Source organism: Myotis myotis, unplaced genomic scaffold, assembly GCF_014108235.1.
Source record: "Myotis myotis isolate mMyoMyo1 unplaced genomic scaffold, mMyoMyo1.p scaffold_m19_p_5, whole genome shotgun sequence".
NCBI classification, from domain to species: domain Eukaryota; kingdom Metazoa; phylum Chordata; class Mammalia; order Chiroptera; family Vespertilionidae; genus Myotis; species Myotis myotis.
Window position 1 is genome coordinate 87,749,870 of NW_023416357.1, and position 25,576 is coordinate 87,775,445.

Below are 25,576 nucleotides of genomic sequence, written 5' to 3' on the forward strand. Positions count from 1 at the left end.
GAAGGAAACCCCGGGAGTGGCAGAATATGAGGCCCAGGCTTGAGTCCACTTACCTCGGGGCTGACTGGAAGAGCCCCACCTGGCTGAGGCCCAGAGCGGGTGTGGGCCCCGCCCAGCCGGCCTGACAGGCTCTTGGCCCATCTCATGCCTGCGAGGCTCCTACTTGAAACACCTCCAGCCTGACCTTCCCAGGCTCCACAGTGACAGGCAGGGCGGGGCAGGGCAGTTCTGCTGTGACCGCTGAGCTGAACTTACCCCCCTAGGAGTGGTTTCTTAGGAACCCCTCTGTCAACCTCATCTGGTCTTGGTTCTGGGAACAGTGACCAGCGATGGTCAGCACTGACCCCTGTTTGCTGCTCATTCAGACTCCATGCTGCTGGGGCCCATCACCCCCAGTGGGAAGGGCCTGTTGTGGGCACCGCTCTTGCCCAACCTTCTATCTTCCCCACCTGGACCATCACAGCAGTCTGTTTCTACTCTTGCCCGTCTCTGCAGAGCCAGAGCCATCCTTTGAAAGCATAAAATAGATCCCATGATGCCTTGCTTAAAATCCCCCTGTGATTTCTCATCATCCATGGAATAAAACACCACTGCTGCACCATGCTCTGTGAGGCCCTGTGAGGCCTAGTTGTCGCCCTCTAGTTGTCGCCCTCCTCTCTGACAGCCTACTCTCTGCCTCTCCAGCACACCACACTCTCCTGACCAGCATGTGTCTACCTGATGCTCCCCCTGGAGCGCTCCTGCCCAAATCCATTCACATCCGGCTTCTCCTTAGCATTCAGGTCTCAGCTCAATGTCACCTCCTAAGGACTCTCCCCAGTCACTCAGGTGAAGTGCCCCCACCACATACACACTCCAGACACTCTTCTGTCTTATTTTATCCCCATCATAGAATTTGTCACTCTCTGAGATTATCTGATTGCTTTGTTTGCTACATTTGGGAGTTCTATTTCTAATCATCACAGAGTAGCTCATATTAAACCAACTCTCGTACAAGTAGCAACCATAAATTCTGGGCATTATATCAAAGACAGCGCCCAAAAGCCCCTGGAGAAGAAACTGAAGGGGAGTTGGTATTAGAAGGTTACAAAGGCTCCAGGCGAATCCCCATTTTTGTGGTTTTTACCTGAAGGCAGCCCCGTCCCCACGCTCACCCCCGTCAGTGACCAATGAGGCTAGAAATTGGAGTCTTACTGTTGAGGATTCAGAAGACAGAATTCAGAGTGTCCCCAGCAGCTAGAAAGTATGAGGAACATATTGCAACAGAGAGGATCACAGAGGGGGAGACCCCAATATCATAATTCTGCCAAACTTCTGGTCGACTCCCAGGGCAAGACTCAAGCAGCCCGCTAACCCTCAGAAGACAGAACAGACACTTTAGCTGCCGTCCAGCCAAGGTAACTTCCTGCTAAAGCAAACACACCGACAAACAAATCAATACTCTCTGCAGATGAACAGAACTGAACCCCAGTCTCTACATTTCATTTCCACAGTCCAGGGCACACTTCAGAATGACTGGATGTACAAGCAAGCAGGAAAATGGGATCCACACTCAAGAGAAAAGGAAATTGAAGGGCACCAGCCTCAAGTGGGTTCGGATTTGGGCATTGGCTCAAATCATAAGAGATGTATTTGCTAAGGTTTTCTTGTCTTCCACATTAGAGTGTGAGCTAAGAGCAGGAACCTTATCGGTCTGTGCCTTGCTCGCTCCCCAGCAACCAGAATAGCAAAGGGTGCACAGAAAGCACCCAAAAATATGACTGTGCCGCAAAGCAGAATTGTATTTTTTCCTCCTATCTCCTCTCTTAGAACTTGAGGCCCCTCCTAGATGAGCTGAACACTGACAGAGAACAGAGTCATCGTGTTGTCTTTAGAGCAGAGGTCACGGTTTTATGCTCATGAATCAGTAGTGGCGATTACAGACAAGTGACTTTGATCTCTAATTATTGCCAAAAAGAAAGCATGTAGATCGGCTATGTTGAAACCCAATGTCATCATTTTTCAAAACCACTTGCCATCACTGAACTGCCTTGGAGTAAAAATTATGTGTGTGAAGTCAGCTCATTTCAGGATCCAGGTGTTTAATCTGTGGCCGGTTTATATCAGAGGAAATGATGATGTCTACAGTGACACATAATGGGTTTCTATAAAGAGGTTGATGACCGTGGTAGTTGTTTCCATTTTTTTCTATGTGACAGTTTTTTTGGCCATGACCAGAGTTTGGGGAGCTCTTAGGCCATGGCCTGGACTCCGCATGGGACCCCTAATTCTGGAGGAGTTCCGCAGTACTGCTCCCAGGTAGGCGAGCCTTCAGAATGCGTGACAGCCCTTAGGGGGCAGGCACTGCCCAGTCGAGCTGGGTGCTAGTGGAACACTGACCAATCGGGAGAGACGCCAGCACTGGGGGCCGGGCCTGGCAATAGCCACATCCTGAATGGTGTTCTGTGCAGGAAGGTGTCCTGGTCACCTCCTTGGGGTTCATGAGAGGATTTCAGGGCCACCTCCAGCTCCACCAACTGTTCAAGCATATGGGGTTGTATCCAACCAGCAGCCCAGGGATGCTGCCCTCCAGGCACTTGTCAAGGAGAATTAGCTCAAAATTCATTGCTCAGTGCTCACACAGTTGGGAAAACAACCACCCATTGAATTACGTCAATCCATTTTTCTAAATGATGACTTTTAAGCCATGATGAGTAGTGGGGACCCCCCTCTTCAAGTAAATCTTATGAGGAACCCAGTATTACAGGAACAAGGTTGAGGGATTGGGGTATATAACCCCTCAGTGCACCCCTGTCCTTTACCATCCCCCCCCCACACACACACACACACCTTAGACACCGCAGCAGCCTCTGACACCACACCATGGAATCACTCCTCATCAAATGGCTTTAAAGAAAGGCAGCTCATCATAGGTAATCTAGTCTCTGATTAAGACTGAGTCAGACCTTCAGTTCTATCCCCCTAAGTAACCCCCTTCCTTGAGGAATGTTCCAAGAGGTAGCCCTAGCAAACACCTTGCCATGTGGACAGTAAGGCCGTTGGGACACTGTTGCAGTAGCCATGTCCTCTCTGTGAGGACCCAGGGGGAGACTTCTCCCTGCCGCCAGTACCAGGAATAGCTGTGCCTTTTCTGAGCAAGCTGCTTTGCTTCTATTGCAAGGATGCTGGGTCTGCAATGAGGGACTGTTTATGTCTCTGTGTTGGCCGAGAGAAAGCTCAGGACAGCCCAGAGTCCCACCTCTAGCAAATTACAGGGTCTGATGTCATGAATTTTGTGTCCTAACTTCCCTCCTGGAGCCACACTTGCTTTCCTTGTTTTATTTTCTTTGTCCATTGAACTTCATTGATTTATGTCTGACAGTGGCATAGGCATTGGTGCAAACCACCCTGCATCTCTTGGGGACAGTGTGGGAATTTATAACTGGCTCTCCAAAGTTGGCCACATTATGATCCACTTCCGCAGGCACCAGCTCTCACATCAGCAACTTCACTGTCTTTTAAAACTAGGAAATCACTTTGCCAGGCCAAAGAGACGATGCTGATGAACTTACCAGATTTCATTCACTGTTACATATTGATGCAGTCTTGCTATGCTGTGTGCGCACCCCGCAGCCATGCCAAGGGGAGGTGGGAAAGGAATGAACCCATCACTCTGTTTGAAGCCAAACACTGTTACTCTCCCTGCGCTCCCCGTGGACTCTCTGTCGGCTTTGATGGGGCAAAGAGAAGAAGAGGGAGAATTTAGGGTTTTGGATTGCCATTGGACCTTAGGTGGCTTACATTTCTGCTGGTATCATTTCATTTTCTCCAAATCAGTGACTGGAGGGGAGAAAGCAACCTGCACCATCCAATAGCCTTGAAAATACAGGCCACCTTCCTCACAACTCCTCTCTCAAATGGCAGTCTGAGTGTCCCCGGGTCAGAAAGTGGGTTAACTGGGGTCCCAACAAAAGCAGTACATCCACAGGAAGCAGGACCTCAAACTTCGGGGTGCACTGATGGTGAACTCGGGCTCAGACGTGGGCAGTGCCTCTACATAGGGACTAAATAGAAACAGGCTGGAGCACACCTCCCAGAGGGACCACGGAGGTCTCCCACGCTGGCCCTGTGTTTTTCAGTTCACATGGACCACACGGGTCAGGCTGAGAGTCCCCATGATCAGGGCCCAGTGCCCCCAGGACTTGAAGACGGTGCCTGGGGTCCTGGATGCCTGGGGTGGAATCCGCAGTGCCCCCAAGGGCAGCTCCAGGGTACAGTGGCAGAGAGGAAAGCACACTTTCAGCCTTATGTTTGGGAAACATTCTGAGCTTTTCTCGCCCACTTCTTCTTGGCCAAAGCATCTCCAGCTTGAAGTGAATTTACAGTCTAGCTGGTCTCTGGGTGGCTAAGGCTGAAAAGCCAAGGAGGATGTCACTTGGCTGACAACAGCCCCCGTCAGGGGGTTGGCATCAGGGTCAACAACCGCAACACAGGACCTGGTTCAGAATGTGCAGGAAGCCCCTTCCGTCCTGGGGCCACTCCTGAGCATCTCTCTCTGCAGCCGAGAAAGCGCCATCCTCCAACGCCCCACAGCGGGACAGCGGGGAGAAATCACCCACTCACTTCTGGAGAAGGCTCAGGAGGCTGGGCAGCCCGTGCCTGGCTCCTCGGGGAGTCTCAGCTGGGCCCAGGAAAATCTGGCACCTTCTAAGGTTCTCAAAAGGCAGAGTAGGAAACAGGCCTGAGGATATGGCAGAAAGAACACGGGGGAAGCCCATTTACAACAGCTTTCCGGAGCTCGAACATTGGGTCCCAGGACTGGAGGGAGCCTCCGGGTGCAAACACTGGAGAAGCACAAGCCCCGTGTACGCACGCCACCCTCAGCAGGGCTGGCCCGATCATCTTGCAGGGGACAGCCTCCCTCCCCTGGGCCCGAGACTTGCAGCCTGGAGAGCCGTGGGCATCAGCATGGGGAGCGGCCTGGTGCTCCCCGGGACTTGGGCATGTGCTGCCCTTGGGACTGTGGAGAATTCCAGGAGCCACTCCGGGCCTCCTGTTGACAGAGTCACTTTTCATCTTCTCTGCCTTCAGGCACAGGCAAATGCACACGGGCAAAAATCAGTTCATAACTATGCACATTTTATAATAAATTTTAACAATTTAAGAGTCTGGTCCGGCTTTATTATAGTTTTTATTTCACCACACTAATTCAGTGCGTAATAACCTGCCAGACACAGAATTCATTTGACATATGCTCTGAGCCCTAAGATAATGGAATATGCAGAAGAAAAACCTTGGGTCCCCCCCAGCAAGGCACTCCCCCTTCCCCTGGGGACAGGGAGGGGAGCTGCTCTCCAGTTGCTGGAAGCGAAGTGAACTCTCCCAGCCCCAGCCCGGGGCCCACCAGCAGGCTCCCTGTGACTGTCTCCAGGGGTGGGGCAGGGGTGTCATGGCCCAGGCTGTCCTGCGGTTAAGGACAGCCTGGTTAACAACAGCCCAACTCTGCCAGGATTAGTCTCAGAGCACAGCCTGCCCCGCCGCATTCTTTGGATCTTTGGTGGCTAGAAGGGGGGGTGGCTCTTCTCAGGGCTGGCATCTGGCCACCTCCACCTCATTCGGGCCTCACCTTTGGGAAATGAGAGCAGCCTGAAGGGAAAGCTCCCAGGAGCCAGGTTCCCTTTGCTCCCTCCCTGTCACCCCCGCCAACAGCACTTCCCCTGCAGTGTCCCCAGAGCGTGCCTCCCTGGCCAGCAGCCTCTGTATCACCTGGGAGGCGGTTAGAGATGTAAACTCTTGACCCCATGTCAGTCCCACTGAATCTGAAATGCTAGGGTGGGGCCCAGGGAATCTGGGTCTTCACAAACCCTCGGGTGATTCGGATGCTTGCGGCAATCTGAGAAATGCTCAGGTTTGAGAGCTCAGCGGGCGGGCTCTGGGAGTGCCTGCTGAAGCCACCACCAAGCCCCCCAGAGGCCTGGGGCTCAGCTCTGCCGCTGCTGGCTCTTCCTCAACGGGAAGGCTTGGGCCTCAGTGTCCTCATTTGGAAAATAAGGACACGCAGGCCCCTGCAGCCCTGACATCGTGGGACAGATGGCTGAAATCAAGTCCAGCAGGTCCCACAGTGCCCTTCCCTTAGGGAGAGGCCCAATTGGATCACATCCTGTGGGAGCCCCCACAGGGTGTGTGGTTGCTAAGGGCCATTTGGCTTCGAAACAAAGGAGAGCGATGGCAAGGAGAGGGGTCCGTGGCCAGAAAAGTTAGAGGGAGAATCCAAGTTAGTGGCTGAGTGTGTGTGTGTCTGTGTGTGTGTGTGCATGTGTCTGTGTGTATGTGATTGTGTGCATGTGCAGTATGAGACTTTATCTAGGTACTTGCTTCTTTTTCTTTCCTCTCCCCTTTCTCTCTCTCCTCTCTCTTGACTACCTACTTCTCCAAGACCATGATTCCGTCTCTGCCATTCTACTGAGAAATAAACCAAACCCTTCCTTGGGTTTTGCAATTTTCACTGCCTACCACCCTCTCCTTCCCAGGAGAATGGACCTTCTAGAAATAGAGGTCTCAACTCAGAGCCATCACATCAAAGCTCCACGTCTATTCTTGTCCTCCCTCAGGGTGGCTTCTGCCTCCATCACTCCAGGAAACTGGGCCAGCTGCCTCCTACTCTCCAAGTCCGAGGGCCACTCCCCGGCCCCTGTCTTGCTCGGTCCCTCTGGCATTTAACACAACATCCGCTGCAGGTTCTACTTCTGACTGTCCGCGATCAGACTTCAAATGATGCTAAATAACTGCCACTCTTTGCCCATTTTTATCTTTAGTTTCTAATTTTATATTTCATTACATAAACATATATGTGTATATGCCATCCAGAATATGCTATGGAAATAGCCAAGGTATAGTCTATCTAAGTTTTTCAGTGTCTCTTAAATAAAACCCCAGGGGAAAAAAAAAAATACTCTTTGAGAATTAAATTCCAGAAAACATGTTTCCTTGAGGAACTCGCATATCATCTCACGAGCAATGAAACTCAAAAAGTAATTCCCAGAAAGCTTGCAATGGGGAAATTGATCATGTCGGCCCCTTGTGGAGAGTACTGACTAGAAATAACCACAAAGGGAGAGCCTGGGGTGTGAATTATGTCCCGGTTCTTGCTCTGGGTGCTGGTGAAAGAGGATGTTCAGTGTAAAAGGTATGGATCCATGTAATCCTGGTATGAAAAATTTCTGGATGATTAAATTTTTAAAAGAATTTCCTTTTTCTGACCAGGAAGTTGGAATCAGATTGGTGGCTCAATTATATTCTTATACACCTGTTGACCTTTATTTGTGCATTTTATTTTTTCTGAGCTTGCTCTTCTATTCTAAATTGTATTTTCGTTAGAATTTTGTACAGAATTTTTGTACAGAATTCTGTACAGAATATATTGTACAGAATTTTGGGGCTCGCTTTACAATTATATATTTTATGTCCCATTATACATCCAAAATGCTATCAAAAATGGTTTATGGAAGTAGAAAAGGTAGAAATAAATAGATATTCTTTCAAGTAGATAAAGTCTATTTTTTTGTGTCTACATCCTTCTTGCCTGGCATACAGTAGTTATTTAATTAATATTGAAAGAAGCGTTTATCTATGGAGGAAAAGAGAAAAATAGGGTAAAAGCTAATGGAGCACTTAGGAGTCGAGGACAGGTTATTTTTAAGATGAGCGCCATCTGAGCAGGTCTCTGAGGAGGTGGGAAGAAACCAGGAGAAAGGGATTAAGTTGAAAATGGGGAGGGTGATCTATGAATCTTGCTCTCAGGAGAGGGGAGGAGATAGAGTACAGGAAGGGGGTAAGTTGTCTTAAACAGAAGAGACACTCTTCTTCGGTCTCCACAATTGGCTTCACCTCCTCTCCTTAACCTGTAAATAGTTGTAACGTCTTCAAATCCAGTCCTTAGTCTTCTCCATCCATAACCCACCTCCTGATGACCTCATCTGAAACAGCTTTAAATACCGACTGTGCTCTGATGGCTCCTAAGGCTCTGTATCCAGCCCAGATCTCTGCTATGAACTCAGGACTGCCTACTCAACATCTCTGCCGGGATGCTCAACCAGGCATCTTGAAGTTAACAGGAGAAACACTGAATTCCTGATCTTCTCCCAAACCTGCTCCACCCCCAGTCATCCCAGCTGGAGGCCAAAGAAGCTTGAGTCATCCTTGACTCATCTCTTTCTCTCACACAACTATCCAATCCATCATTGGAAGGAAGGAAGGAAGGAAGGAAGGAAGGAAGGAAGGAAGGAAGGAAGGAAGGAAGGAAGGAAGGAAGGGAAGGAGGGAAAGAAAAAATTTTAAAAATCGAGATTCCTAGCACTTTTCACACCTCCACTGCTCCCCCTGGTCTAGCCATATCCCCTCGCACTGGGATTTTTTATGTGCCTCCTAGCTGGCCTTCTTGCTTCCACCATTGCCACCTACAGCCTTTTCTCAATGCAGTAGTTAGAAGAACCATTTTAAACGTCTCTCCTGTGTTCCCAAGTATTCTTGGCTCTGGCTTATCATAGCCTCTACCAGTCTTCCAGGGGCACCCTGTCTACTCCTGGTCCCCTGCTCCAGAGCAGAGCTGTTGTCACTCTCAGGCCAGTACACCCAGCAGGGAGCCAAGGAGACCCTAGTGACTATTAGGTGGCAGTGGTGATGTTGGTTATTATTATTATCATTATTTTGATATATATATATATGTATTAAATCAATGACTTTCCCCAATAATAGTGGCTACATACAGACAGACTTATTGATTAATTGATTGAGATATTGATTGAGTTGTTCCACACAGCAGAGAGACAGGGAACATGCCTCCTTCCAACTAGAGCTGTTTTCCCTCTTCAGAGCCTCTTCCCTTCAGAGCACGAGGAAGAGGAAGCAGCACAGGAGCAGGGGAGGCAGTGGTCACCTGGACTCTCCTCGGCAGCAGCCTGGCCCCAGGGACGCTCTAGGAACCCACAGGCACCTGGCGCAGGTCCTTGTGCAGAAGGTGTTTTTTATTACAGTTCTCAAAAGGACATATTTTAGTCCGAATGGATTACAGTCATGGGACTCTTTGATCTGTCTGGCTCAGTTGTATTTCTTAAGTGAATTGACGGAGAAGTGGTTTCGCTTAGTCATTAAAAATCACCTATGTTGAAGGTTAAATGCCCACAGACCTTCGTGTATGAATGCTTTATGCAGTTTCAGCCCCACACTGGGTCCTATGCTGGCCATCGGGAGGGTGTGATGACATGGAAGAGGTTGCCTCTGCCCCCGAGAAGTCAGGGGCCAGGGTCAGTGAAGGAGCCATTGGACCTGTTTAAAAGATTCCACCCTCCCCGTTAAGGTTTACTTAACACAGTGGTTCTCAACCTTGGCTGCACATTAAAATCACCTGGGAATCTTTTTAAAATCCTGATTTCCGGAGGAATGAGGCCCAGAAATCAGGATTTTAAAAAGATCCCCAGATGATTCTAATGTGCAGCCAAGGTTGAGAACCACTGACTTAACACAAGGCAGATGCTTGCAATTGGAAGGGGAAAACATTATTTTGTACCTTCTGTGTGCACAGACTTTAGCTAAATTATTCCATTTAATCCTGACAACTTCACCATATTACAGATGAAGAAACTGAGGCTCCAGAGATGAGTAGGTAACTGGCGTAGCCACACGCAAGTATGGGGAACTGAGATGCCAGTGAAGACCTGTCATCTCCCCAAGGCCGTGCCCTTTCCACTCCTACACCCTGGTGATGGGAGCACCGCCAAGGCCGCGGAAAGAACACCCCAGGACCACAAAACCACCACGTCGCCAGGTCTACGCAGGCTCCATTAGGATCTGTTTACAGCTCCTTGAAAGCCAGCAGCCATCCAGTAAATTAAAAACAAAACACATACATACATCATTAAGTTGCAAAGAAAAATGGACACAAAGGAACCGTCTCTCCTTTCCTCACTGTTCACAGATCCCACCAGTCCAAGGACATGATCACACAACAGTGCCATCTACCCCTGGGAGGGACTTTGTGAAGCTCCGTTTCTCTGGGCGGAAGAAGAGTGTGGACTCTTGAGCAATAGCACCTGGAGGGGCAGAGGGCCCAGGGCGGTGGGTTCCTCAGAAGGTGGGGGACAAGAGCTATGAGAGGAGCTCCCGGGTTGGGCCCTCCATCTATGTCATAGATTCACCCTGCTTCCAGGACCACAGTCCTACTCACATCCCCAGCCCCAGGCGTGAGCCCGACCCTCGCTGAGCCATTCACAGACCAGCTGGGAAGCAGAGCCGGGAGGAGCGCACCCAGCCCGGAATGCCGCCTCCCACAGGCCTCCTCTCCTCATTCTGCTCGGGCTTCCCTCATCCTACCTCCGCCGTGGCTTCTGTTTGCAGGAAACCTCTCTCTCCCTGGCCGCCTCCCTGGGAACCTATCAGGGAGCCCACCGGTGGGCACGGTGATTAGGAATTCCATCAAGCTGCGACTAGTCTCCTAGCCGAAGCCGCAGCTGAGAGTTCATTATTCTGAGACTTGGAATCACATGGAACCCGTGGCATCTGGGAGGCAGACATGCTGGCTTCCGGGACAGTCATCGGAGAAAGTTCCCAGCCTTATGCTGGGGGATTGGAAAGGGTGTCGCTGCACACACCGTAACTGTTTGTGTAAACAGTTTAGGATCGGCTGGCAGTGACTTTGGGGGGAAATCCCCACTCCTGTGAGCTGTGTGTTGGCTCAGGTCCCTCTCGAAGCTGGAACAGCGATGTTAGTCGCCCACCGTGTTTTAAAGCCCCTGGGAAAGTCAGTCCAAGGGCTTTCCCTCCTAAGCTACTCTCCTGGGGGGAGGGGGGCGGCAGTTTGGAAGCCTCCTCTCAAGGCACATGGCCCCTTGCTCCGGGCCCCTGGGGACTGCTACTCAGGCGATGAAAATGGCTCCCTCCGCCAGGGCCTGGCTTTCAGGGACATCTGTGAAGTCGTGTCAAGCTGACTGAGGGGAACCTTTCCTTCGGGTAAGACTCGAGAAGAGCATTTCCCAGGAGGAAGCCGTGGGGGCAAAAACAAATCAAAGAAGGATTTGCAGATAGATGTTCTCTGGGCTTTAGTACAATTTGCAAAATGCAATGTTAAAAAAAAAAGAAGATAAATCTCTCCTCTCTGCCAGGCTAGAGCAGATTCCTGAATAAAAACAACTCTTTGCAACAGAACCTTACACTCGTCTGGAAGTGAGTTTCCTCAAAAGGCACAGGGAGAGAGGTATGGATTCCTGAAATCCTGCAGCAAGCATTTCACCGAGCAGCATTCAGAGAACAGGGGAGGGGAGCCTGGGGGACAGGTGTTCCTGCCGGGACAAGGCACGGAGAGAAAGTTGTATGCAATGAGTTTCCCAATAACGGGCACAGCCATCTTCAGACTGACCCGGCAGCTCATTGATTTAAGGAGCCAGTCAAGTCAGGGTTATGCCCTTTTCATTCTAACCGGAGGGAAGGGACCCGGCCAGGAGGGGATGGGTTTGCATGATCCCGAGCTTGAAGAAACATCTTTCCTGGCTCCTTCCAGCCCCTGAGGCAGCCGGGTGAAGCCAGGACCGAAGCGAACACATTGGGAGCTACCTCCAGACCCCCCGGCCCCTCCCCTTCCTCTGAAACCCATGAAAACTTGATTTGTCTCAACTAAACACAAGCTGGGAAATCGGAGAGGAGGCAGAGGGGAAGAGGGGAAGGAAGGGGGGCCAGGCAGCATCCATGCAGTCGGTTGTACTATTGATTTCGAGCCACATAAGCCCCAGAGTGCCATCGATAAGGATCATACCTCCTGCTGATCTCGGGGGAAATTCTCCAAGATCCATGGCTGGGAGTTAAGGAGAAGCTCTAAGCCATCAGGAAGGAGCAGAGCACTGCAGCTCCTCAGAATGATGGACCAGGGCGAGCTTTAATTAACAGGGTCTGGTGCCTCTTCTTTTTTGGTAACTGAGCAGATTTAAAGGGCTAGAGTCCCAATTTGGAGGGTGCCGGTGCTGCTCTAGCTGCTGCCGTGGCTGCTGCTGGAACAGCGTCCTGCAGACCTCACTTCAGCAGGGAGACGGAGCTGTGAAGGCGGAAAAGTGCAGGCAGGAAGGTCGTGGCTGCACGGTTTGCATCAGAACCACAGGGCATCAGTGGTCCACGGGCTGTCTCCCAGAGCAGCGAGAGAGGCGGCCTCCTTGGGTGCGATGGCTCCGGGGACACCCTCTCCAGACTTGGAACTGATGGACAGCGCCCCAGGACGGAGTGGTCTTTGCTGTGCTCCTCTCCTGGGAGCACTGCTGGGTGACACCCACCACGTAAGCTGCATGCACACATGCCTACCCTTAAACACACACGCCTGCCCATGTACATACATACTTGCCCATGTACACACACATGCTTGTCCATGTACACATACATACCTGTCCATGCACATGCCCACCTTCCAAACACCCAGATGCAAAGGCACGTGACCTGCAGCCAGCTAGATGACCACCACCCCCCGCCCCCCACCGCCCGGCACCTGTATTTTACAGGTAGGGCACCAGGAGAAATAGCTGTGACACAGAGCAAGGCGAGGAGGGAGCCCACATGTGTAACCCTTCTCCTCCTGAGCCTGGATGTTCTTATTTGTAAAATAGCAGCTTTAAGCTAAACAGCAATGCTCTTAACAGAGAGAGGAAGCAAAAGTCGAAACACAGACCTTAGAAAGCTTGTTCTAAGCTTAACCGCAGAGGGCGTGCACTAAAAAATCTTGAGAAACACTATGTGAAATCGTCCCCAAGGGCCTCAGAGTGAACAAGGGATGGAGTGGGGCACACACCCCATTCGCAGCCTCTGCTCTGGGAGACGGGGCTGCGCGCATCCAACTCAGACTGACCAAGGTCAGAGAGAGATAGCCCTTTCTGGCTGACCTTAGGCAAAATCACCAAGCAATACTGCCTCTCCCCATCTTTCTTTGTGCTCGCTTTAAACTTGCCTGGCATCTACCCCCCCCCCCCCCCATGCCAGAGTCCTCACATCCACTGGCAATAAAAACCTTGTCAGCAAAGAATCTGCCATCGCCCATTGAGACATCAGTTCAATGTAATTTCCTGTCTCCTTCTCCCAGAGAGGCGTGTATATGGCACCCTCTCTCCCTACAGAAAGTGAGTAAGGAAAATGGTGAGCTCAGGGCTGGGGTGAGGCGGGAGGTGTGTACCCGACACAAAGTGTTCCCAGACTCACGACCCCAGGCCCTGTGGCTCCTCTTGGGCATCTCCCAGGAAGGTGGACTCTGGAGTCGGTAGAGGCTGGCATGGCAGAGATGCCCAAGAACCACTGGACAAGGGAACATCTGGCAGGGAATTCCAAGTTCTATTCCTACTACATGCCCCTCCCCCCCCAAACCCTTGGGATCTCTTTTCCAGTTTCATTAATTAAGTTAAGTCCCACAACTCTCAGACTGACAACGAAGAGAGTACTCACGTGGGGAAGAACAACAGCCTGGCCCCCCTTTGCTTAGAGTAAATGGAGGTGTTGCCCCACGTTACTATAGCTAACGCTCTCAGGGGGTTACTATAACACAGGAGCTGGCCCTAGGCCCTCCATGGGCCTCCATGCCCCATAAGTCTTTCCTCCACTCCCTCCGTGGTTCCTCAGAACTAAGGGCCATGAACCCCGAGAGCAACAGAAAGCTGGTGGCTGACGCAGCTCTGCCTCAGCCCCAGCTGAGTAAGGGAGAGGGAGGCTGTCTGCCACATCCACCACCAAGAAGTGCCCTTGAGAGCGTTCCGACCTCTCCAAGGTCAAACTGAAGAGACCACACCCAGAGAGAAGCAGGCGTCCCCTCCCCTCCAGTCCAAGGTTCACTGTTTGCACCCGTTTAATCATGACCTGCCTCTTCTCCTGTGATTGACAAGTGGGAACGTCCACCACTTCATTCCTATCCGCGGGAGCTTAACTTTATTGGACTGGTACCAGATAAGCTTATCAGAATACAACTCAGGAGGCCTAATCTCCGTTTAAGGTGGGAGTGATTTGTGGAGCCTTGAAATGAGCCTGTCCACAAATCTGCTTTTGCAGCTCTGGTAATTCCCGATGGCCCTTCAGCTCGGACAGTGGGCTCTGCAGACCACTGTTCCCAGGCGTCCCTGCCCACTGGCTTCCTGCCGGTTCAGCCAAACGAGGACTCAGAGGGAGAAATGCAGGCGAGGAGGGAGAAAGCCGCAGAGGGTCGCTTTGCTACTTCCTGCTAAGACCAGCCTCACCGCACCCCCTTCAAAGTCCAGCACCAGCTCTGCCCTCCTTGTAGCGGTGCTGGCAGTAGCTGGGCTATGACCTTCGGTGGTCAGACCACCAGCCATGCCACAGTCCTCCCCCCCCCCCGCCCCGCACCCTCTGCCCCTCAGCATGGCAGTCCTGCTGGGTTGATGTCTCCCTCAGGAGTCTGAGCACCAGCCCCCTCCTAGGCCAGATGAGACCACTTCTTCCCTTTTGTTTCCCCAGTGCTGGGGATAGAAGCTGTTCTGCAATTATTAATTGTTGGGTTATTTCTACTTTGCACGTCCAGTGTAACTAATTCTCTGCCTAAATGCCATCTGTTTGAAACATGGAATGTGGTTTGTTTTCCTGACTGGACAAGAATTTTCCAAATTGGAGTGTTCTAATAGTCATGATCAAGCCATAATCAGAACATTTTGGCACATGTCACATATTTTGTCATGTAAATGTTAACAGATTACAAGAAATTACAAGAGAGAGTAAAGTTTTAAGATCATTCTGCAGGTTGGGGCCCATTGGCACATCCTTATATTACATAGTTGTTATTTATTATACCACATTTGCAAATATCAAAAAGAAAAAAAGGCTCCCAGACTAATTTTAGATCAACTGAGTTCAAAACAAAAGAATCTTAAGGCGCAGCTGAGGAAGTCAACCTCGAGAGACCTGACCTGAATGCCAGCCCAGCAGGAAGGACCCTGGGTAGCGAGCACATTACCATTCTGCTGATTATTTAGCTACGTTAGGTGCGTCAGGTAAATGTTGATACATTTCACTCTTGGGACTTGGGCAATGTAGGATATTAGGCAATTGGAGAGCCTAATTCATCTCTCATTTCATCCCCTCGGGGTCTATGTTCTGAGAGCAGCCCACCGAGAAGAAAGGACCCCTGGGCAGAGCCTGGACAAGGTGCCCTAGGCTGGGAGGTTCGAGGGAGGACCCTGGTGCCTTCTCCTCCACCCTGAACGCCTGCTGATGAGACCTGAGAGCAAACTGTGGTCTGACACCCGCCCAGACACAGATAGAAAGGGGCAAGGCCTGCTCTGAGCGAGGCCCTGTCCTGGGGGGGCGGGGGTGGGGGCGGTTCTGCAAAAAAGACAGGAAGAGCCACACAGTGGCCCTGCATGGCCATGAACTTTCTGACTACAGGGACCAGACCCTGCCCGCTCATCCATGTCTGGCCTCTGCCTGGTGATTAGCAAGCCCACTTCTCTTGGGAGGCTGTTATAGAGAGGGGCTGCAAATCACAGAGAGCAAAACCATTCCCTCTTCTACTGGCAGGGGTAAGGATGTGGGGAGAGCCGGCAAATGTTTTTACAGGCCCGGCCAGCGTGGCTCAGTGGTTGAGCATCATCCCATGAGCCAGAAAAATCACTGTTCGATTCCCGGTCAGGGTACATGCCCGGGTTGCAGGCTCAGTCCCCCAGGTGGGCTTGCAGGAGACAGCCAATCAATGATTACTTCTCATCATTGATGTTTCTATCTCTCTCCCACTCTCCTTTCATCTCTGAAATCAATAAAAATATGTATTTTTTAAAATGTGTTTGCAGTCCTTCACATCATCCTCTTCACCTCTTTCCACTCTTCCAGGACGCCACATCCAGTGGGATCCAGCGTGTGCTACCCTAGAAGTCTGGCCTACACAGTCCCTCCTCTCCATTCCCACTGCAGCTGGCTTCACTGCAGCCCTTTTATCTCTCATCTGGTCTCCTGTAAGAAATTTCTAAATGAATCCCCTACCTCCTCCATTCATAAATACTTCCCAGTGTCCTGCTAGGTATCAGAGGTATGGTGGCAAACTGGGACGATGAAGCCCAGCCCTGGAGGAGCTCAGGAGCTGGCAGAAAGACAATGTCAAACAATTGCAAAGGAGGCAAGGACAAAGCACAGGACGTGCAAGTGCCACCACAGATTCTCATCATAGGACCGGCTTACTCTGGGAGAGTCAGGAGGGGCTCCTGAAAGGATGGTAAAGCTGGGACCTGGAAGATAAGTAAGTGTTGATGTTTGATGGAGCAGGAATTGCTCCCGACAGACAGAACAGGCTCTGAGGCACCAAGCAAGAATGGAGAATGGAAGAAAGCCAACGTTGATCAAGGAGAGGCTGATTCGTGGTCAGAGGAAGAAGTAAGCAGAGGCGTTCGGGAGGTCTGCAGACATCATGGTCAGGGAGGAAGCTGCGACTGAGCTCAGTTGGATCGTGACACAACGGGAGACACACCTTTACAAAAGAGCCTTCATCCATATGGGCGTTCTAAAGAGTCTGTTGTACATTGTACAAAACATTTGCTACCCATGGCGTTTGGAATAAAATCAAACTCCTTAATCTACCTAAAAGGCCTTTTTTGAAGCTGCTGGCCCCAATCTACCTTTTGTTACCTCTCATCTCTGGGCCTTAGCACATGCTATTCCTGCTTCCCCAGTGAACTCCTACTTATCCATCAAGGCCCCACTCAGATGTCACATTCTCTAGAACCAACTTTCCCCCTAACACCTCCTTCTCCCAGGCAGAAAGGGGAACCCACCTCTCCTATAGCAATTTTTCTTCCACATGACGGTCTCCCACTCTATAAAGGTGATGGCAGGTGTCCTTTACTTACTTATTCTTAGTGCCTGGGATAGGGTGGTGCCACAATAAGTTCTGGTTAAAAGGAACTAAAGAATGTATTTCCACGTTGATAAGCTAAGTGATGTAAAATGCAAAATTTATAAAAACTCACACCTGTGAAGTTCTAATAAAGTCAACACTCTGTAGCCACTAATGGTCTGTAATCAAAAGACAATCTCTTCAATAAGTAAGTGGTTGTCTTATTTGTTAGAGTAATACACAAAATAATACACAAGTCATCATTTCTTAATTTTCTCGTTTTCCTCACATTAGTCAAGTTTTCTAGCGTTGTTTCACTGTGTTCCTACCCGCAGAAGTAGACCGGCCCAAATGCAAGAACGAAAGGCCTCCTGGGGGAGCTGCCCTTCTAGTCTTGCCCAGGAGTTGCTAAATCAAAAGAAATTCATAAAATCCCAACTTAAAGAATAAGCGGTCCAACATAGCATGGCTTCCATGTGCATGAAGTACAGGTGCACAGGGTGTGGAGCCACCAGCTTAAGTCAAGGCAACAACTCACAGGTTCCTCCCATGAAGGTAGAAAGACGCCCACCCCATTCCGCAGGTGATAAAGTGGAGATGAAAATCCCCATCCCATGAGATTTTTGTGGACACATTGGATCAATTATATAAATGTAAAGTCTTGGTCAAAATCCCCTTGAGTCCAGATCTAACTTCTTTTTTTTTTTTAAATATATTTTATTGATTTTTTACAGAGAGGAAGGGAGAGAGATAGAGAGTTAGAAACATCGATGAGAGAGAAACATCGATCAGCTGTCTCCTGCACATCTCCTACCGGGGATGTGCCCGCAACCCAGGTACATGCCCTTGACCGGAATCGAACCTAGGACCTTTCAGTCCGCAGGCCGACGCTCTATCCACTGAGCCAAACCGGTTTTGGCAGATCTAACTTCTTGATTAGCTCTTAGGCCAGTGACGGCGAACCTTTTGAGCTCGGCATGTCAGCATTTTGAAAAACCCTAACTTAACTCTGGTGCCATGTCACATATAGAAATTTTTTGATATTTGCAACCATAGTAAAACAAAGATTTATATTTTTGATATTTATTTTATATATTTAAGTGCCATTTAACAAAGAAAAATCAACCAAAAAAATGAGTTCATAGGTTCGCCATCACTGTCTTAGGCCCTGTTCTCTGACATATCCTGGGTCAGGCTCCACGGCCACATTTGTCTGGATGATGTGGATTTAATACAGATGTCGTCCCTCCGCCACCCGCATCCCCCACAGCAGGGCACGGAGCTCTGCCTTCTTGAATCACCTGTGAATCTGGGTTTGCTCTGTGACCCAGAAGATTTGCAAATAATAGAAACAGCACCCTGTTTTGTTCTCTCCAACCACCCCAGATTCCTCTCTCTCCAGGTCCCCTCTCTTTCCTCCTTCCTTCTCTCTACCCCACTCCTGAGAGAGGGGCATGAATTGGACAGGTGAAGGATAAAAATGTCACTAGTGAAATCTGTTCCCGCAGCATGGTGACCTCTGGGCCTCGGGATCCCCCTTTAAATCCAAACACAGAGGTGCAAGCCTGGGCAGACATTGGATTCCCAAGCTGCACGCTGGCTAATGCTGCAGCCCTCAGAGGTGGGGAGGCAGGGAGGCAGGGAAACTTCACTGGGTGAATTTCCTGGAGGCCATGAGCAGCTCACAAATAGCTTGATGAATGACCTTGATCTATCCACCTGACCTTGGCCACGAGCACAGCTGGCTATGCCCTACTCCAAGGCTCTCAGAGTAGATAAAGTGGCCCCAGCAGGGCACTCTGGATAATGTATATTTTGAGTGGCAGTGTCATTTCCTTAAATCATATTGCTGTCACTTGGCAAGGCCATCTACTGGAGCTCAAAGGCCCAACTTCCTCTCCTTATCTCTTAGCCAGAAGAGATGCCAAACTCAATGATAAAACCATCGGCTTCTAAGAAAACAAATCAGTCAGACAAGCCTGTGTATAAAGACACAAGCTGAGACCAGCAGAAGCGAAGGAGAGTGATGTCCTTGGCCTCAGTATCCTGGGTCCAAACACAGAAAACCCACTGTGGAGAGAGAGCTACAGTCAAGCTATGAGGTTCTGGGCAAAGGGCAGGGGTGTGAGGAATCCCAAGCGGCCCTATAATCCAGGTCCTTTCCGCCAAGAGATGGAGCCATGCAGGGGGCGGGTTGAGTGCGGTAAGGGATGGGAGCTGCCTGCATGCTCAAATCACCCACTCCCCTCCCCAGACCAAAAGACCCCCATGTGGTTCACTCCAGCCTAGCCACTTGTCGTGGTTCACTCTGCAGTCGGACTGGATTTATGTTTTCTTTGGCCAGAGTTCTTATTCATTCCACACGACTGCTGCACTCCCAGTTCAGCTAATGCCACAGAGCCCAGGCTACCAAACCCAAATATCCTGGACAAAGCACAGCAGGGTATCTCAAGGGCCTCTCTCTGGTCTTTCCAGAGCTTGAGAGAGAATGAGAAAATTCGGGGATCAGAGTGCAGATGAACATGCTCCTGGATAACTTTTATTTGTTCTTCATGGCTCAACTCAGACATCACCTCATCAGGAAGTCTTCTGTCATGCACAAGGTTAGGCTCCTGTTCCCTGCACTCTCAAAGCATCATGTACTTCTTATCTAGACTTATCACATTATATTGTAAATTCCTGGCCACCCCTCTGCTTTCAAACACATGCTAGACTGTGTGCTTTGAGCCCCAAGGGGTTGGCCTTTTTGGCCCTTATGGGAGGTTGTATCAGTGACCTTCTTCATCTGCCAGGGGCCTGGGGACCCCCAGCCCCAAGTTGAGTTTTAATACGTGGCCTGTGTCTGTACCAAGATTAACATCTTTCCACTCACCCCCAACCCCTAATTGCTACAGCCTGGGAAAATGAGAAGTGAGAATTGAAAACAGGGCTCCCAAGGACAAACCAACAGAAGAAGAGTTTGTAATGTCACAGTCAAGGCTGGGAAAGTGTCCGACTCTTTCCCAGTCGGACATAGGATAATAAAGTCCAAAAAATTATGCTAGCAGAAAGACATGAATCTTGTATGTAGATCACTGAAGTCTGTGGGCATGAGATTAATACTTTCAGTGTAAGCGATTTGATATATAAAGTACTTTGGGATGATCATAAAGGAACAGAAAGATAAAGCATGCTTCTATCCAGAGAGCAGGGTCCTCTCCCTTCTCCAATCTGACTCTAGGTTCCAAGCCTCCCCTCACTCTCAGCAGCAGTGAAATGAATGGAGACTCTAATACTTATGAGGAGCTGGGACACCCCAACCAAGGGAATAGCCCCAGCCTGGGGGCGGAGGAAAGCAAAATAGAGCAGAATGAGGATGAAAAATAGGTCCAAGTGGGATATCTGGTCAACTAAGGGGACATTCACATGGGAGACAACACCCTGAATACCATACTTGGTATTATGCAAGGGTTTGAGCTAATTCGTTTGAGGCCACAATACCCACACCTTGGCCCATTGCCACCCCAGTTTTGTAGAGTTTAAATTCTATCACAGGGGCCTGGATTGAAGAACAGACTAAACTTTTCTTGAGGTTATGTATGTGTGTGTGTGTGTGTGTGTGTGTGTGTATGCACGCATGCGTACAAAGAACTAGTCATCCTTCCCTAGGTCAATAACAGGCACCCAAGACACCTATATGGTCACTGATGTGAAATGAAAGTAAGGGGATGCCTGGTGGAGGGCACTCAGCCACACAGGAATCCAGAGACTAGTATCTATGGGAAACCAATGGGTCATTAGGCTTTTAAAATACAATATACAAAATGCTATAAAAGTTCAGGATGCTTTGAGGACACAGGGAAAGGACACTTTAGGGCTCAGAAAGGCTTCCTGGAGAAGGTGACGTCCGTGTTGAGCTCTGAAAAACAAGTAGAAATTAACCAGAAGCCATCCCAGCAATACCCCCACCCCTGGAGGACAGCTACAGGCCCTCCTGCAGGTCTAAGGTAAGGAAACAGTGTGGGGTCACACACTCAGATGTGTTACAGCCTGTCAATTCCCCTATGAGGCCCTCTTCACTTACCTGGGTTCCTGGATGGGCTCCCAAACCTTTCCATAGATCTGCCAAAATGGTCCCAATCCTGCTAGCTGGGCTGAGAATATAGATTTGCAGTGTCCGCACATTGGGGAGCCCGACTCCAGAGCTGCCCCCAGTCCGGCCCCTTGGAGCCCAATGAAGTTGTGCCAGACCCTGGCTAGGCCGCCCACTCCAATTGCAAGAGGGAGAAGTGAGCTGTGAGCATCCTGGAGCCCAGCCAGGCCTCCGTGGCCAGACAGGCAGGTGGAGGAGGAGCTGGAGATAGAGCCTTATAAAACCTCCAGAGGGTCAGATTAACTCCCGAGAAGCTGTGGATCCAGCAGGCTGATGGCACCTTCTATGCCCACGCAGAGCCCCTGCCAGGCTGGTGGGGTGCACCTCCTTCCCCATTCCTCTGGAGATGTTCCTGCTGATCTTCTATTTGCTGCTTAACTCTCAGCTGGACCCCATCAGCAACACACTCCGGTTAGAGTACTCTGCAAAGAGACTGGCTGTTGCTTCACTTTAATCTTTTCTTTTTTTAATTTCGTTTTATTGCTTAAAGTATTACAAAGAGTATTACATATGTCTCCTTCTCTTCCCCCCCTCCCCCCCCCCCGCCCCGGCTTGACCTTCCCCCGGCCTCCCCTGCCCCCCAGCGTCTTGTGTCTATTGCTTGTGCTTATATGCGTGCATACAAGTCCTTCGGTTGATCTCTTACCCCCACCCCCACCAAACCTCCCTGGCCTTCCCGCTGTAGTTTTATCTTTTTTTAAAGACAATTTTTATTGAGGTAAAACTCACATTACATAAAATGGACAATGCAGTGGCATTTAATACATCCACAATGTTGTGCAGCCACCACCTCTATCTAGTTGCAAAATATTTTCCTCATTACAAAATGAAACCCTATACCTATGAAGCAGTTACTTCCCACTCCGCTCACCCCCAGGCCCTGACAACCACAATTAGAATTCTCTCTACGGATTTCCCTATTCTGGATATTTCATATAAATGGAATCAGACAACATGTGATTTTTCGTGTCTAGTCTCTCTCACTTAGCATAACGTTTCTAAGGTTCATACACACTGTGGTATGTATCGACATTTCATTCCTTTTTATGACCAAATAATATTCCATTGTGTATATACACCACAATTAGTTTATCCATTCATTTGTTGCTAGACATTTGTTTTGGGGTGGTTTTTTTTTCTAGTTTTGGTTATTGTATAGTTGCTATAAAAATTCAGGAACAGCTATTTGTTGGTTCAATTCTTTGGGGTGGGAATCTAAGAGTAGAATTCCTGGATTATACGATAATTCTATGTTTAACTTTTTTAGAATCGTCAAAGTGGCTGAACCATTTTATGTTCCCACCAGCAATGTATAAGAGTTCAATTTCTCCATATTCTTACTAACACTTTTTTCCTTCATAGCCATTATTGAAACTGTGAAGTGCTGTTTCACTGGGGTTTTGGTCTGCATTTCTTTAATGACTAATGATGTTGAGCATCTTTTCATGTGCTTGTTGGCCATTTGTATATCTTCTCCATATAAATGTCTTTGCCCATTTTTTATTGGGTTTTTTTTTTTTTGGTTGAGTTGTAAGAGTTCTTTATATCTTCTGAATACTAGATGCTTATTAGACATATAATTTGAAAATATTTTCTCACATTCTGTAGGTTGTCTTTTCATTTACTCAATAATGTTCTCTGGTGCACAAAACCTTTAAATTTTGATAAAGTCCAATTTATCCTTTTGATGTTGTTGTTGCTTATACTTCTTTTGGGGTCATATCTAAGACTCCTTTACCAAATCAAAGATAATGAATATTTACCCCTATGTTTTCTTCTAAGAGTCTTATGGTTTTAGTTCTTATATTTAAGATCTTTAAATAGATCTTTGATCCATTTTGAATTTATATTTTTGTATATGGTGTGAGGTATGGGTCCAACTTCATTCTTTTTCATGCAAATTTTCACTTGTACCAGTGCCATTTGTTGCAGAAACCATTCTTTTCCCATTGATTGGTCTCTTAACATCCTTGTCAAAAGTCCATTGGCCATAGATGTATGAGCTTATTTCTGGATCATCAATTTTATTCCTTGATATAGCTATCTATACTGTGCTAGTACTACACTGTTGATTACTATAGCTTTATAATAAGTTGTAAAATTTCTTTCCTTAATCTTGTCTAAACCCAGTCTAGGGGAAGTGACCTGAGTCAGTGCTCCTTTTCCTAACTGAATACATCATAAATAACACCTTACTCTAAAATGTCCTTTGAAACTGTGGATTATAGGTCTAATCTGAAGTCAGGGTAAGAGGAAGGAGAGGGAAGAGAAAGAGCCATAAGAGAATTGCCTCCTTCGTTTTTCCATGGAAAGCAGGGCATGATACAGTGAAAAGAACATGGGCACAAGTGGGTTTCAAGCCCAACTCTGAAGCCTACTAGCTTTGTAGTTTTGGGCAACTTATCCTCACTGGCCCTCATTTTTGCCATGTGGAAAAAAGCTGCTGAAATAACTGCATATGTGCAATAATGTACGTAAAGCACCTGGCCCAGTGTTCCTGCTCAGTAAATAGCACAAAATGGAACTGAGAAATGACCATGGAAACTTGGCATATCCTAACTACTTCGTGATTGATTTACCTATACTAGAAGGGTGTGCATTGAGGGTAGCTCTTTTGACTCGGACTGAATCAGGCCTGTCAGAAGAGACAGCATTAGTCTTTCATGTGTCCTTACTTCCTTTGCTGTAAATGAGCTCCTTGATTAATTAATTTATTTTTAAGTGTTATATGGGACACCATAATACTGAGCAAGGCTATCTGCAAGTCCACACAAATGGTTGCTGTCAAAAGCTTGGTGAGCAGGGAAGGCAAACTCCTATCCAAAATGAGGGTCGATTTCCGTTATAGCCCATCGCTGATCCCTCCCTGATGGAAGGGATGCAATATCATTCATCAAACAGGCAAGACAGCGCTTACAGGATTTTTTTAATTGCTTCCCAGAATTTCTTTTGTGTGAAACATCTCTAGATGTTTAGGTAAATCCTTAAATGGAGACTGATGAATTGGATCTCCTAGGAGAAGTATCCCACTAAGGGCCTGCAGGGCAACCGGCTTCAGCCAAGTGCTGCAGAGGGACTGCCAACAACCAGTGGGTATTTATCCCTGAGACTCCCTGAGGACACATGCCCACACCATTGCTGGGCACAGGCTGGACCTGCCCTGCTTCTGGGGGCTGCGTGTGTCTGCACCACCATCACCGAAGTGGAGCCCATGCGGCCCTCCCTCTGTGGGTCATTGCTTCCAAAGTGAAGTTTGTCCAGGGAGCATGTGACCCGCAGAGCCTCAGTTACATGCCTGCCTCCAGCCGCAGCGGTGGCTGGGGAAGCTATTCCTGAGCTTTACATTGGGGAGGTGCTGTCCCATCAAGTGGGGATTTCCCCCAACACAGATCGGGTGGTCAAAGGAGCTAAGTGTTAACAGGAATGACAGTTGTCCACCGTGAGGGTGTCATAATGAGGTCCTATTTAGTCTTGGCAAACAGAATACTGCTCTTCTCCTCCCAATCTCATTACAGTGAGGGCCAGGGAATGGGCATATAGAAACATAGGATATGACAGTGCCACCTGCCCTAGCGCAATCAACCATAGTCATAGAAACCTTCCCACCTGCCATCTGAGCCTGGCATTTGCTAGGCAATTCATCCCTGTTGAATGAATGAATGAATGAATGAATGAACGAACAAACGAATGAGATAATGCAGGCAGATCTTATTCAACTCAGGCACAATATCTGGCACATTTGGAATTGAGCCCCTGGACCTCACATATTCCTAAACTGTAATCTTCCTACTCTCACCTGCCCCCAATCCACTGGCCAGATCTGAAAGATGCAGCTTTTGCCTTGTTTTCAGTTCCTCGTTGAAATGTGAGTTCCCGAAGCCTGAACATCTTTGCTACCTTCCCCACAGGGGCTGAACCCGCTGCCTGTATCCCGGGATGTTGGCCAGCTGTTGGCTCAAGTCCTGCCTTGAATAGATTTACATCTAGCAACATACAGGGAGGGGTGTTCCTACTGGTCTGACTTTGCTATTATCTGCTGCAGAAAACCGTACCTGTCCTATCTGCTGACCCCAGCCAAACCCCATGCACCCACGCTTAGCAGAATCGGCTCCCCTGCCCAGCAATCAGAGCTGCTGAGGTCCCAGGGTGCCGCTGTGAATCAAGACACCCCCTCCTAATCCTCAAAGTAACCTTTCCCACTATCCCAGGAGCACCCTGGTCTCAGCTGGGCATCTTAAGTCTCAGACTGAAAAAGCATTTCCAGGCTTTCCTGTTCCATCGCTCACTCTCGCAGGGATTTTTGTCCGAAACACCAGTGTCAAAGTATGACTTTCAAAAGTTAACAATATGGTTCTCATGCAAATGTAAAAGGCATGCATCAAAGATTTATTCAACTTGTTAATGAGAGAATCAGAGGGTTGGGTAAAGCTGACTCAAAAAGCATTTGAGGACCTGGGTATCTATAGATTTTTGAAAGGAGATGTTAGAATAAAGTTGTTAGGTTAGATACAAAACCGGTTAATGTCCTGATAGTGCAATAAAACCATAACATTTGGACTTACCTTTTCTACCAGACAGAAATCAATTGCATCTCTACCAGAAAAAAATCAAGTTAACAT